General features: G+C 40.0%; 1 long non-coding RNA gene across 1 annotated transcript; it reads right to left on the bottom strand.

Annotated features, from left to right (window-relative positions):
* Nucleotides 1-4764: 4764 nt before the first annotated feature.
* Nucleotides 4765-12640, bottom strand: LOC140844438 (uncharacterized). The gene is made up of 3 exons (XR_012122723.1): nt 12502-12640; nt 12201-12421; nt 4765-5436 (listed from the first exon to the last, which is right to left on the bottom strand). It is a non-coding gene; the product is annotated as an uncharacterized lncRNA (long non-coding RNA).
* Between the last annotated feature and the right edge of the window lie 899 nt (nt 12641-13539).

The raw sequence follows: 13539 nt of genomic DNA, 5'->3' as shown, positions 1-13539 counted from the left end.
GAGGTTATTCGCCTCATTTCACATCTGAGGATGTTGAGGCTTAGCACAGCTGTGTAACTTGTCTGGCTAGTGAAACAGAGTGCCAAAATTTGATTCTGGAACTGAAATGTAGGTCACTGACTCTTAATTCAGTGTTCCTTACATTAATATTTTTTTATTTTACCTGAATGGAACTGATTTTCATGAACAGGTTGATCTAATACACATCATCCTAGGAGTCCCAGCAACACTCACACGACAAGTTAAATGCCTCAGATTTGTAGGGGTTGGAGGCTTGCTTCTCTTAGGGTTTCTGCTGAGGCTTCTGCCATTTATCATGGGTCATGAGTTGTTCTGATGGAAGGAGGAAGGGGGCTGAGCTGGAGGAGAATCAGAAAAAGTCTAATGGGATAGTACCAGCTGCAGAGGTGACCCTTACTGTTATGAAGGGAGAAGGCTTTGGACACTTACTAACATCTGTGATGGGTCTGGATATCTGAATCATCTCCCAGAGACCCAAAATACACTAAGAGAAAGGTGATTTTAGCAGTAAGACTAAATTAAGTTACTTTTTATCATGGGCATCATTGATTTGAACATTATCACTGCGCCACTAACACCAGACATACCCCATAGCATAATGGAAAGATGATATGGTAGAATAATGCCTCCCATCAATGTATCTACACTCTAATCCTTAGAGCATATGACTATGTGACTTCATTTGGCAGAAGGGAATTTGAAGATATGGTTAAATTAAAGAACTTGTGATTGGAAGACTATCTAATATTATTTTAGATTAGATTGTAATAACAACCATCTAAGTGAAAGGAGGCAGGAGAGTCATAGAAGAATATGTCACAATAAAAGTGGAGGTTGGACTGATACTTTTGCTTACCCCCAAAGAATGTAGGCTACTTCTAGAAGTTGGGAAAGGCAAGAGAAAAAAACGCTTCCCTAGAGTCAACAAACAGAAATTCAACAAGAAGAAATGCAGCACTGCCCTCACCTTGATTTTATCCTTGAGAGACACATTTTGGAATTCTGACCTCTAGTACTGCAAGATAATATTTTGTGTTGTTTTGTGACACTATGTGTTCATCAATGTTTTGCAGCAACAATGGGAAGCAAATACAAACCAAGGTTTACATTTGGGTACCTGAATTTAGTTGCTTCATACTTTGGGCAAGTTAGGTCTGAGTACTGGTTAATATTTATATGTTTATAATGGGATGATAATAGTATTTACTTCATTAGATTGTTGTGCGGATTAAATGAGATAACAAATGGAGGCTACTTTTGTGCACACTGTGCCCTAGAGCCAGCCATTTGAAGGGTTGGTAAAATGCCAGTAAATAAATAATCTTTGGTTTTTTTCTTACAACATTTCATCTTTGGTTTTTTTCTTCCTTTGCAATATTTCATAAAAGTCATAGAATTTAACTTCTAATCTAAAAATTGCTGCTAATCCAAAAATATACTATATTTCACTTCAGAAGAAAGTGTATGCTTCGCATGTTGTATTTCTCCTACACAGAAGATGATTAGTTGGATCTGTTTCACCTTGGTAATGGGAAGTAGGTTTTGGATAATATTACAGGTTACTTGAGAATGCAGAGAGAGGCTCAGAAAAAATAATCAGAACAAACCATGGGCTTTGTTAGCAAGATGGTTAAACTTTTAGAAAAGAGACTAGATTTTGAGGAAATTCCCAACCTACTAAATTATATAAACATGATACAGAAAAGAATGTCAGAGGGCCTTTACCTGGCACATTATCCCTTCACCTTTGACCTAGTGGCCAATTCCTCCTTGCCCTTCAGACCTCAGTTTATTCTTCTTTCTGGAAAGTGTTTCCTATCCCTGCAGCCTTCTAATCCTGTCTGGGCTACATGACCTGCTTTCTCATCCTTAAGACACCCTGAGATTAGTCCCAGTACCACTTTGTAACTGACCATTTTTCTTTTCCTGTCTTTCCCTCAGTCTTTGAATCCCATGGAAGAAGGGACTGTGCCCCTCTTGTTCACTATTATCACCATCTCTTAGTGCAAGCCTCAGTAAGTAAATACTTGAGGAAAGGAAGGATGGCAGGCTCTAGTCTGAGTCCTAGCCTGGATATTATAAGCCTTGTGAATTTGTCAATCTTCTAAGCATCTATTTCCTAATCCATAAACTATAATACATTTTCTGTCAGTTTTCAGGCATGTTATGAGGTTCAAGGAAGGTACAGAAGATCCTAGTATGCATGGTGGGCTCAGTAAGAACAGGACTTGACTTCAGATCCACACTGTGGCCACATTCCATCCTGCGTATACTTACTGAGTGTCTCCTACATTAAGCGCTGCTTTAGGATTTGAGCTTACAGTGCAAACACAACACACAGCATTTGTTTTCAAGAACCATAAAGGGCTAGTGCCTAGTTCAACAATAGCACAGCAAAGCTTGCCTCCTTCATCTGGGTAAAAGGATTCTCTTTTCATTATCCAAGAAGAAAACATTGCCAAAGACTGAGTGATAACCTGTATGAGGAATAAGGCAGTAACAGGCAGCATTTTTACTCTACACAATCAAAGACTAACGAGAGTAAGCATGCATGCAAATAGCCCAGAGGTAAGGATGCCTATGATCCCATCTCTAACATCAATCCCACCATTGTGTACTGGAGAATGAGCGGGTAGGAAGCCAGTGGGATCTCACTTTCTAGAAGGAGATGGCATCTGAGTTCAGTAGAGCTTTCTGAGTAATTTAATTGTTAATTGTTAATAAATTGAGTATTTGCATATGCAAAGTGGATGTTATTCTGCATAGCTGCTTGTATGGGGGCTGAAAAGGAGGACTGATTACCAAGAAAACAGAAATGTGTGATGTAGAGTGTTTCAATCAGATAGCAGAGGAAGGACAGTGGGCAGTAACACTGTCAAGTTTACTGGGCCCTTCTATTTAAGATCTTCGTCCCATACCGGTGGAGATGAAGACTTGATTGGGATGAAAGAGCCATCTCAGGTTTGTGAGCAGCTATTTGCCAAGGCACAAAAAATAAAGAATAGAGAGAGGGGACGTTTGTTGCCCCTACCAGTTACGATCCTGCCAACACCTTCCTGTGTGATTAGAGTGTGGAAAAATCCCAGTGGCTTCCATTTAATATCCACACATTTGGGATTTGTATCCCTGGGTATGAGTTATTTTTGTTGTAGGAAATATTATAGTTGCAATATCTCAACCTTTTCCTCCTCCTTCCCTTCCTCCCATCTTTCCTTCCTTCCCTGATTCGTTGAGGTATAACTGACATACAATAAACTGCACATATTTAAAGTGTACAATTGAGTTTTGATATATGTATATGTCTGTAAAACCTTCATCAAGTCAAGAATATTCGTACATCCATCACCTCCAAAAGTTTCCTCCTGGCCCTCTGGAATCCCTTCCTCCCTTCCCTCCCCCTTCTCCGACACCAGGACTGCTGAACTGCTTTCTGTCACTGTAGATTAATTCACATTTTTTAGAATCTTATAAAAGTAGAATCAGTATGTGCATTTTTTTTTGCCTGGCTGCTTTTACTCAACATTATCTTGAGGACCATTTGTACTGTTGCATATGTTAGTTTCTTCTTTTTAATTGCTCAGTGGTAATCCATGGTGCAGATGTACTACAACTTGTTTGTGTATTCGCTTGATAAATATTTGAGTTGTTCCCAATTTGGGGCATTTACAAATAAGCTGCTGTGTACATTTGTGTAGTCATAGGCTCTATTTTCTGTTGGTCTGTTCATTTTTCTGCCTTCACTCATTTCCCATAGATTGAGACTAATGTAAGTTACAGCCAGTGGATAAATACCAAAAGGGTACACAGAAAATTTGATTCTGTGTTCTATAAATTTTCTTTCATGAGCAATTGAGTAATAGGAGAAGCTATCAGGAGCTTCTTGGAGGTTTTGAGAATTCTAAATATTTAAACATAAGGTAATGATGCATAAAGATTATAATGCATGAACCTGAACAGTGAAAATGAGATAGAACTTCCTAAATATTTGAACTATTTAAGAGTAGTTTGGGATTTCATTAGAATAAATGAGCTTCAAGTTAGGAATGGCATGCAACAGGAACCTGGGAAAACACTCACAGGGGATATTTATCTTCAGTTCCTTTCCGTCCATAAGTATGTATTGAATGTGTACAGTGTGCCAGACACTGGGGCTATGAAGACAGGTAAATCATAAGAAGCTCACAGCCTAGGTGGGGAGACTGGCAGGTGAGCAGTCACTTGCATTATGGTATAAGAAGCATTTTGTAATAAGTGCATATAGAGAGTGCCAAGAGGCATGTCCTCAGGGACATATGGCCCGTGGAGGGGACAGAACAGTCAGCAGAGGCTTCCAAGAGGAGGAGGTACTCTCACTCTACATGAAGGGAAGCAGGGCAAGACATGGGTGGAAGTTCATGGGAAGAGAGGTGGCACAAGCAATGAAAGTAGCATGTGCAAAGGTCTGGAGTTCCCAGAAAGCATGAAATGATGGGAAAAGGCAAGTTTGGGGTACTGGGAACATGATAGAGATGAGGGGAAATCCCAGGGTTAAAATATAAAGAGCTGGTACATCATGCTAAGGAGCTTGGCAGTAGGGATCTGTAGAAAGGGCTGGAGGTGGACCTAGACTCAGGTGGGTTTTAGAAAAACAAATATTTACATCAAAATATTCTTTTTCTCCCTTCATATTTAATTTAAGATGTGAGCTATAATATGAACACATTGGGAAAGTGCCAACAACACGAGATAATAAACATAGGTGTCAACTGAGTGGTACAGAAAAGAACTGGGACATTCTAGAGAAGTTTCAGAACAGCAGTTGAAAAGAAAATTTGATGCGACTCTGTGTGGCCCGGATTTGCACAGCCCGTCCTCTCCCAGACTACCATAACATGTGATCACTTTACTCATGTGCATCCCATCTGGTGTATACGGAAGCCGTACAGAGGTCAGGAACCTGAGCATAGCCCATCAAACTCCACTGCCCAGCTGGCAGCTTCCATGGATGCAGCTCAGACCACTGACGGTGCACTCGCACTCTCCCCATAGCACCGCAGATCAGGAGGAGTAATTTTATTCGAATAACAGTAGTTCAAAACTCTCAGTAAACTAAGGTGGATTGGACTGGACTGGAATAGGCTGAGTTGGGAAGAAGGTAATGGTAGAGATGGTGAGGGGTAGGGTTTCCTGGAGTTGGGAAATGAATAATATATATGGAAAAAGAGTTGATTTTAATAGGAGTAGCATGAAAGCAATACAAATGGTATAAATCTGGACAGTGGTAGGTAGTGCCCAGATTGTGGATCTTTGCTTATCTGCTTACATATTCGGAAGTCCAAGGAGGAGCTCTCATGACTTGGGTGGGGCAGTGGAAGTCGAGGCGTTGACAAGCAGCGTGATGTGGTAGTTTACATCTGGCCACTGCAATAGTGGGTCCTGAAGATGCAATTTGGAGACTTCGTCACTTTGGGCAATTTATTTAAACTCTGAAAGTTGGTTTCAAAATGTATAAAATTGGGATAATAAAATAATAATACTAACATCATAAGATTATTGTGAGAATTATAGGAGATAATGGGAAAAAAAGTGCCTAGTCTAATTCTTAGAGGATTGTAAGCTCTCTCTATAAGTATCAGGGTTTGTTGACAGTGATAATTATTATCAGTAGCCTTTATTTAAAAAGGAAAGCAGTACTTCTATACTGAGATTCTACATTTTAACATATTATTCTCTTACCACATGGCATTTAAATTTTTTTAAGATTTCTAAAATTGTAACACTTGCTAACATAGCCTGAAGCCTCAAATATAATAAATGAGCACCACTTAAAAATCCAAACAAGCCCCCAAACATATAAAAAAGAGAAGTATCTTATATATAATGATGAAGAATTAAAAACAGCCTTTCTGGAGACAATAAATGACATAGAAACTACAGAAGAGGAATACAGAGAAGCTGAGGCACAGAGAGAAAAAAGGATCTCGAAAAATGAAAGAATATTGAGAGAACTGTGTGACCAATCCAAGCGGAACATTACTCGCATTATAGGGATACCAGAAGAAGAAGAAGAGAGAGAAAGGGATAGAAAGTGTCCTTGAGGAGGTAGTTGCTGAAAACTTCCCCAATCTGGGGAAGGATATAGTCTCTCAGGCCATGGAGATCAACAGATCTCCCAACACAAGGGACCCAAAGAAGACAACACCAAGACACATAGTAATTAAAATGGGAAAGATCAAGGATAAGGACAGACTGTTAAAAGCAGCCATAGGCAGAAATAAGATCACATACAAAGGAAAGCCCATCAGGCTAACATCAGACTTCTCAGCAGAAACCTTACAGGCAAGAAGGGAGGGGCATAATGTATTTAATGCCATGAAGCAGAAGGTCCTGGAACCAAGATTACTTTATCCAGCAAGACTATCATTTAAATTTGAAGGAGGGATTAAACAATTTCCAGATAAGCAAAAGCTGAGAGAGTTTACCTCCCACAAACCATCTCTGCAGTATATTTTGGAAGGACTGCTATATATGGAAGTGTTCCTAGGGTTGGATAGCTGTCTGTCACCAGAAGTAGTAAAACCATGGGAGGGAGGGTGGAGCAGCTGATTGTGAGGCAAATGCAAACTTAAATTGACTATCCCAAAAGTCAATCAAGGGATAGACAAAAAGTTACAATTTGATACCTAGTATATAAAGAATGAATGAGCAAGAAAAAGGAGGAGAAATAGAAAAGAATCTTTATATTGTGTTTGTAACAGCATACTAAGTGAGTTAAGTTAGACTCTTAGATAGTAAGGAAAGTAACCTGGAACCTTTGGTAACCACGGATTTAAAGCCTGAAATGGCAATAAGTACAGACCTATTGATAATCACCCTAAATGTAAATGGACTGAATGAATCAATCAAAAGACATAGAGTCACTGAATGGATAAAACAATAGACCCATCTACATGCTGCTTACAAGAGACTCACCTCAAACCCAAAGACATGTACAGACTAAAAATCAAGGGATGGAAAAAGGTATTTCATGCAAACAACAGGGAGAAAAAGCAGGTGTTGCAGTACTAGTATCAGACAAAATAGACTTCAAAACAAAGGAAGTAACGAGATAAAGAAGGACACTACATAATGATAAAGGGCTCAGTCCAACAAGAGGATATAACCATTATAAATACATATGCACCCAACACAGGAGCACAAGCATATGTGAAGCAAATACTAACAGAACTAAAGAGGGAAATAGACTGCAATGAATTCATTGTAGGAGACTTCAACACACCATTCACTCCAAAGGACAGATCCACCAGACAGAAAATAAGTAAGGACACAGAGGCACTGAACAACACACTAGAACAGATGGTCCTAATAGACATCTATAGAACTCTACACCCAAAAGCAACAGGATACACATTCTTTTCAAGTACAAATGGAACATTCTCCAGAAAATACCACACACTAGGCCACCAAAATAGCCTCAGTAAGTTCCTAAATATTAAAATCCTACCAACCAACTTTTCAGATCAAAAAGGTATAAAACTAGAAATAAATTGTACAAAGAGCGCAAAAAGGCTCACAAACACATGGAGGCTTAACAACAACCTCTTAAATAGTCAATGGATCAATGACCAAAATATAATGGAGATCCAGCAATGTATGGAAATAAATGACAACAACAACACAAAGCCCCAACTCCTGTGGGATGCAGTGAAAGCAGTCTTAAGAGGAAAGTATATAGCAATCCAGGCATATTTAAAGAAGGAAGAAGAAACCCAAATGAATAGTCTAACGTCACAATTATAAAAATTGGAAAAAGAAGAACAAATGAGGCCTAAAGTCAGCAAAAGGAGGGACATAATAAAGACCAGACAAGAAATAAACAAAATTGAGAAGAATAAAACAATAGAAAAAAATCAATGAAACCAAGAGCTGGTTCTTTGAGAAAATAAACAAAATAGATAAGCCTCTAGCCAGACTTATTAAGAGAAAAAGAGAATCAACACACATGAACAGAATCAGAAACGAGAAAGGAAACATCACGACGGACCCCACAGAAATACAAAGAATTATTAGAGAGTATTATGAAAACCTATATGCTAACAAGCTGGGAAACATAGGAGAAATGGACAACTTCCTAGAAAAATACAACCTTCCAAGACACACCAAGGAAGAAACACAAAATCTAAACAAACCAATTACCAGCAAGGAAATTGAAGTGGTAATCAAAAAACTACCAAAGAACAAAACACTCAGACCAGAATGGATTTACCTCAGAATTTTATCAGACATAGAGAGAAGACATAATACCCATTCTCCTTAAGGTTTTCCAAAAAACAGAAGAGGAGGGAATACTCCCAAACTCATTCTATGAAGCCAACATCACCCTAATACCAAAACCAGGCAAAGACCCCACCAAAAAAGAAAATTACAGACCAATATCCCTGATGAATGTAGATGCAAAACTACTCGATAAAATATTAGCAAACCGAATTCAAAAATATATCAAAAGGATCATACACCATGACCATGTGGGATTCATCCCAGGGATGTAAGGATGGTACAACATTTAAAAATCCATCAACATCATCCACCGCATCAACAAAAAGAAGGAAAAAACCACATGATCATCTCCATAGACACTGAAAAAGCATTCGACAAAATTCAACACCCGTTCATGATAAAAACTTTCAATAAAATGGGCATAGAGGGAAAATACCTCAACATATTAAAGGCCATATATGATAAACCCACAGCTAACATCATACTGAACAGCGAGAGGCTGAAAGCTTTTCCTCTGAGATCGAGAACAAGACAGAGATGCCCACTCTCCCCACTGCTATTTAACATAGTACTGGAGGTCCTAGACATGGCAATTAGACAAAACAAAGAAATACAAGAAATCCAGATTGGTAAAGAGGAAGTTAAACTGTCATTATTTGCAGATGACATGATATTGTACATAGAAAACAATAAAGACTCCAATCCAAAATTACCAGAATTAATACTGGAATTCAGCAAAGTTGCAGGATACAAAATTAAAACACAGAAATCTGTAGTGTTTTTTTAACTAATAGAAAGAGGAATCAGGAAAACAATTCCACTCACAATAGCATCAAAAAGAATAAAATACCTAGGAATAAACCTAACCAAAGAAGTGAAAGATCTAAACACTGAAAACTATAAGACACTCTTAAGAGAATTTAAAGAGGACACCACCAAATGAAAACTCATCCCATGCTCTTGTCTAGGAAGATTTAATATAGTCAAAATGGCCATCCTGCCCAAAGCAATGTACAGGTTTGATGCAATTCCTGTCAAATTACCAACAACATTCTTCAACGAACTGGAATAAATAGTTCAAAAATTCATATGGAAACACCAAAGACCCCGAATAGCCAAAGCAATCTTGAGAAAGAAGAGTAAAGTGGGGGTGATCTCACTCCCCAACTTCAAGCTCTACTACAATGCCACAGTAATCAAGACAATTTGGTACTGGCACAAGAACAGAGCCACAGACCATTGGAACAGATTAGAGAGTCCAGACATTAACCCAAACATATATGGTCAATGAATATTCGATAAAGGAGCCATGGACATACAATGGGGAAATGAAAATCTCTTCGACAGATGGTGCTGGCAAAACTGGACAGCAAATGTAAGAGAATGAAACTGGATCGCTGTCTAACCCAATACACAAAAGTAAATTCAAAATGGATAAAGGACTGGAATGTAAGTCATGAAACCATAAAACTCTTAGGAAAAAGCATAGGCAAAAATCTCTCGGACATAAACACGAGTGACTTCTTCATGAACATATCTCCCCGGGCAAGGAAAACAGAAACAAAAATGAACAAAATGGACTATATCAAGCTGAAAAGCTTCTGTACAGCAAAGGACACCATCAATAGAACAAAAAGGTATCCTACAGTATGGGAGAACATATTCATAAATGACAGATCTGATAAAGGGTTGACATCCAAAATCTATAAAGAGCTCACACACCTCAACAATCAACAAGCAAAAAATCCAATTAAAAAATGGGCAGAGGAGCTGAATAGACAGTTCTCTATAGAAGAAATTCAGATGGCCAACAGACACATGAAAAGATGCTCCACATCGCTTGTCATCAGAGAAATGCAAATTAAAACCACAATGAGATATCATCTCACACCAGTAAGGATGGCTACCATCCAAAAACAAACACCAACACATGTTGGCAAGGTTTCGGAGACAGGGGAACCTTCCTGCACTGCTGGTGGGAATGTAAATTAGTTCAACCACTGTGGAAAGCAGTATGGAGGTTCCTCACAATGCTCAAAATAGACTTACCATTTGACCCAGGAATTCCACTTCTAGGAATTTACCCTAAGAATGCAGAAGCTCAGATTGAAAAAGACAGATGCACCCCTATGGTTATCGCAGCACTATTTACAATAGCCAAGAAATGGAAGCAACCTAAGTGTCCATCAGTAGATGAATGGATAAAGAAGATGTGGTACATATATACAATGAAATATTATTCAGCCATAAGAAGAAAACAAATCCTACCATTTACAACAACATGGATGGAGCTAGAGGGTATTATGCTCAGTGAAATAAGCCAAGTGGAGAAAGACAAATGCCAAATGATTTCACCAATCTGTGGAATATAAGAACAAAGGAAAAAGTGAAGGAACAAAACAGCAGCAGAATCACAGAACCCAAGGATGGACTAACAGTTACCAAAGGGAAAGAGACTGGGGAGAATGGGAGGGCAGTGAGGGATAAGCGTGGGGAAGAAGAAAGGGGGTATTATGATTACCATGTATAATGTGGGGGGTGGGGGAAGGGGGAGAGATGTTCAACACAGAGGAGACAAGTAGTGATTGCACAGTGTCTGGCTATGCTGATGGACAGTGACTGTAATGGGGTTTGTGGGGGGGACTTGGGGTAGGGGAGAGCCTAGTAAACATAATGGTACTCATGGAGTTGTAGACTAATGATAAATAAATAACAAATAAATTAGTAAGTAGGTAAGTAAATACATACATACATACATAAGAGAATGCAGAAGCACAGTTAAAAAAGACATGTGCACACCAACGTTTGTCAAAGCACTATTCACAAAACCAAGCAAAGTGTCCATCAGTAGATGCACTAATAAAGAAGATGCGGTACATATACACAATGGAATATTATTCAGACATAAGAAGAAAACAAATACTACCATTTGCAAACAACATGGATGGAGCTAGAGGGTATTATGCTCAGTGAAATAAGCCAAGTGGAGAAAGACAATTACCAAATGATTTCACTCATATGTGGAGTATAAGAACAAAGAAAAACTGAAGAAACAAAACAGCAGCAGAATCACAGAAACCAAGAGTGGACTAACCTTTACCAAAGGGAAAGGGACTGCGGAGGATGGGTGTGAAGGGACAGATAAGGAAGGGGAAAAAGAAAGGGGGCATTATGATTAGCATGTATAGTGTGGGGGGGCATGGCGAGAGCTGTGCAACACAGAGAAGATAAGTAGTGATTTTACAGCAACTTACTACGCTGATGGACAGTGACTGGGAAGGGGTATGTGGGGAGATCTTGGTGAAGGGAGGAGCCTAGTAAATATGATGTCCTTCATTTAACTATAGATTAATGATACCAAAATAAAAAATAATTGTAAATTGAATTAAGAAGTGGAGAAAAGTGAAGAGATGTTTCATAAAACAAGGTATACAAATGGCCAATAAGTACATGGAAAAACATTCAGCAACATTAGTCATCAAATAAATGCAAACCTAAATGACATAGTGACATCACAATTACGTCAGAATGATTAAAATTTAACAAACTGACACCGCGAGACATCAACTGTTGATCAAACTGGTGGGCATGTAAAATGGTATACCATTTCTGGGAAAAAGATCCAGCACTTTGGATAAACTTAAAAACATACTGACCTTATGGTCCAGCAATTCCACTTGTAGGCTTTTACCCAAATGAAAATGGGTGCTTATGCTTACAAAAAGACCTATATCCAAACCTTCTCAGAGAGGCTTTATTCATAATAGGCAAAACTAAAAACAGACTTTAAAAAATCTGTGGTTTATTCTTACAATGAAGTACTACTCATCAATAGAAAGGCCTGAATCACCAATATAAGATGATTGAATCTCACAGACATGCTGAGTAAAAAACCTTATGCAAAAAAAAAACAAAAAACTTACAACTGCAGGCATGCCGCTCGGGCGGTGGGCATGGGCGTGGCTGAGGGCGCCACGGAGCAGAGGCAGGCGGCGGCGAGGGGCGGGCACACCGGACGCGGGGAGCTGTCAGCGGCCGCTCTCGCAGGGCCACCGCGCTGGCTGTACACTTTGCACCGTATGAAGGCTTTGAGGGAACTTCGGCCGCGGGAGTGGCGGTGGAGGCGGCGGCGGGCAGCCGCTTCCTGTGGAGGGAGGAGCGTTCGTCTGAGCGAGGCCAGGCAGGAGGCCTACCCTCGAGCGCCTCCCGAGCCCGCGCCCGCACCCGCTGGTCCCCAGCCCGGCGGTTCCTCGCGGTCGCCCCGGAGGTGGGCCACGGTGGCTGTGGCTCGGTAACGAAGCGGCATCAGGGTACCGGGGATGGCTGGGCCGCCGCGCAGGCGCCTTGGGAAAATAACCCCGGGGTCACCGCGGCGCGCTGCCTGATGGGGGCGGCCAGGGAAGCCCTGCTAACCCAACCGGGAGAGCGCAGCAGCTTGCAGGCACCGGCGGGACGCCCGCCAGGAGCTCACCCTGCTGTAACCCTCACATCTCTGATTTTTTTTTTTCAGGGTCTCATTATTATCTAGTCAGGAATACACGGGTTTTATTTTCAGTATCATTAATCAACAATTATATGAGCAATATTATGGTTAGTAGACTCCCCAGATCATCAAGTCCCCCACCTACCACATACCCTATTAGAGTCACCGTCCATCAGCATAGTAAGATACTAAAGAATCAGTACTTGAATTCTCTGGTGGAACCCCTCCCACATTATGTGAGCAAATCATAATGCCCCATTTGCACCCTTCTCCTTCCCTTCCCAACCAGACTTCCTAGTCCTTTACCTTTGGTAAACTGGTGATGGGGGGAGTCTAGTAAACATAATGTTACCCATGTAATTGGAGATTAATGATAAACACATAATTAAATAACTAAATAATTGATAGAATGCAGCAGCCCAGTTTAAAAAAGACATGTGCACCTCTATGTCTATCACAGCACTATTCACAATAGCTAAGCTAAGTGTCCATCAGAAGATAAGCAGTGGAATATTATTCGGCCACATGAAGAAAAGAAATCCTACCATTTGAAACAACATGGATGGTGCTAAAGTGTATCATACTGTGAAATAAGCCAGGCTGTGAAAGACAAGTATCAAATGATTTCAACAACCTCTGTTGAAGGAGAGCCAAGATAAACTGAATGAACAAAACAGCACCAGATTCACAGAACCCAAGAATAGACTAGCAGTTACCAAAGGGAAAGGGACTGGGGTGGATAGTTCAGAATGGAGGGATAATGGGAGAGGGAAAGAAAA

This window comes from Manis javanica, chromosome 1, assembly GCF_040802235.1.
Source record: "Manis javanica isolate MJ-LG chromosome 1, MJ_LKY, whole genome shotgun sequence".
Taxonomy (NCBI): Eukaryota; Metazoa; Chordata; class Mammalia; order Pholidota; family Manidae; genus Manis; species Manis javanica.
This window is presented reverse-complemented; position numbering and strand designations above follow the sequence as displayed.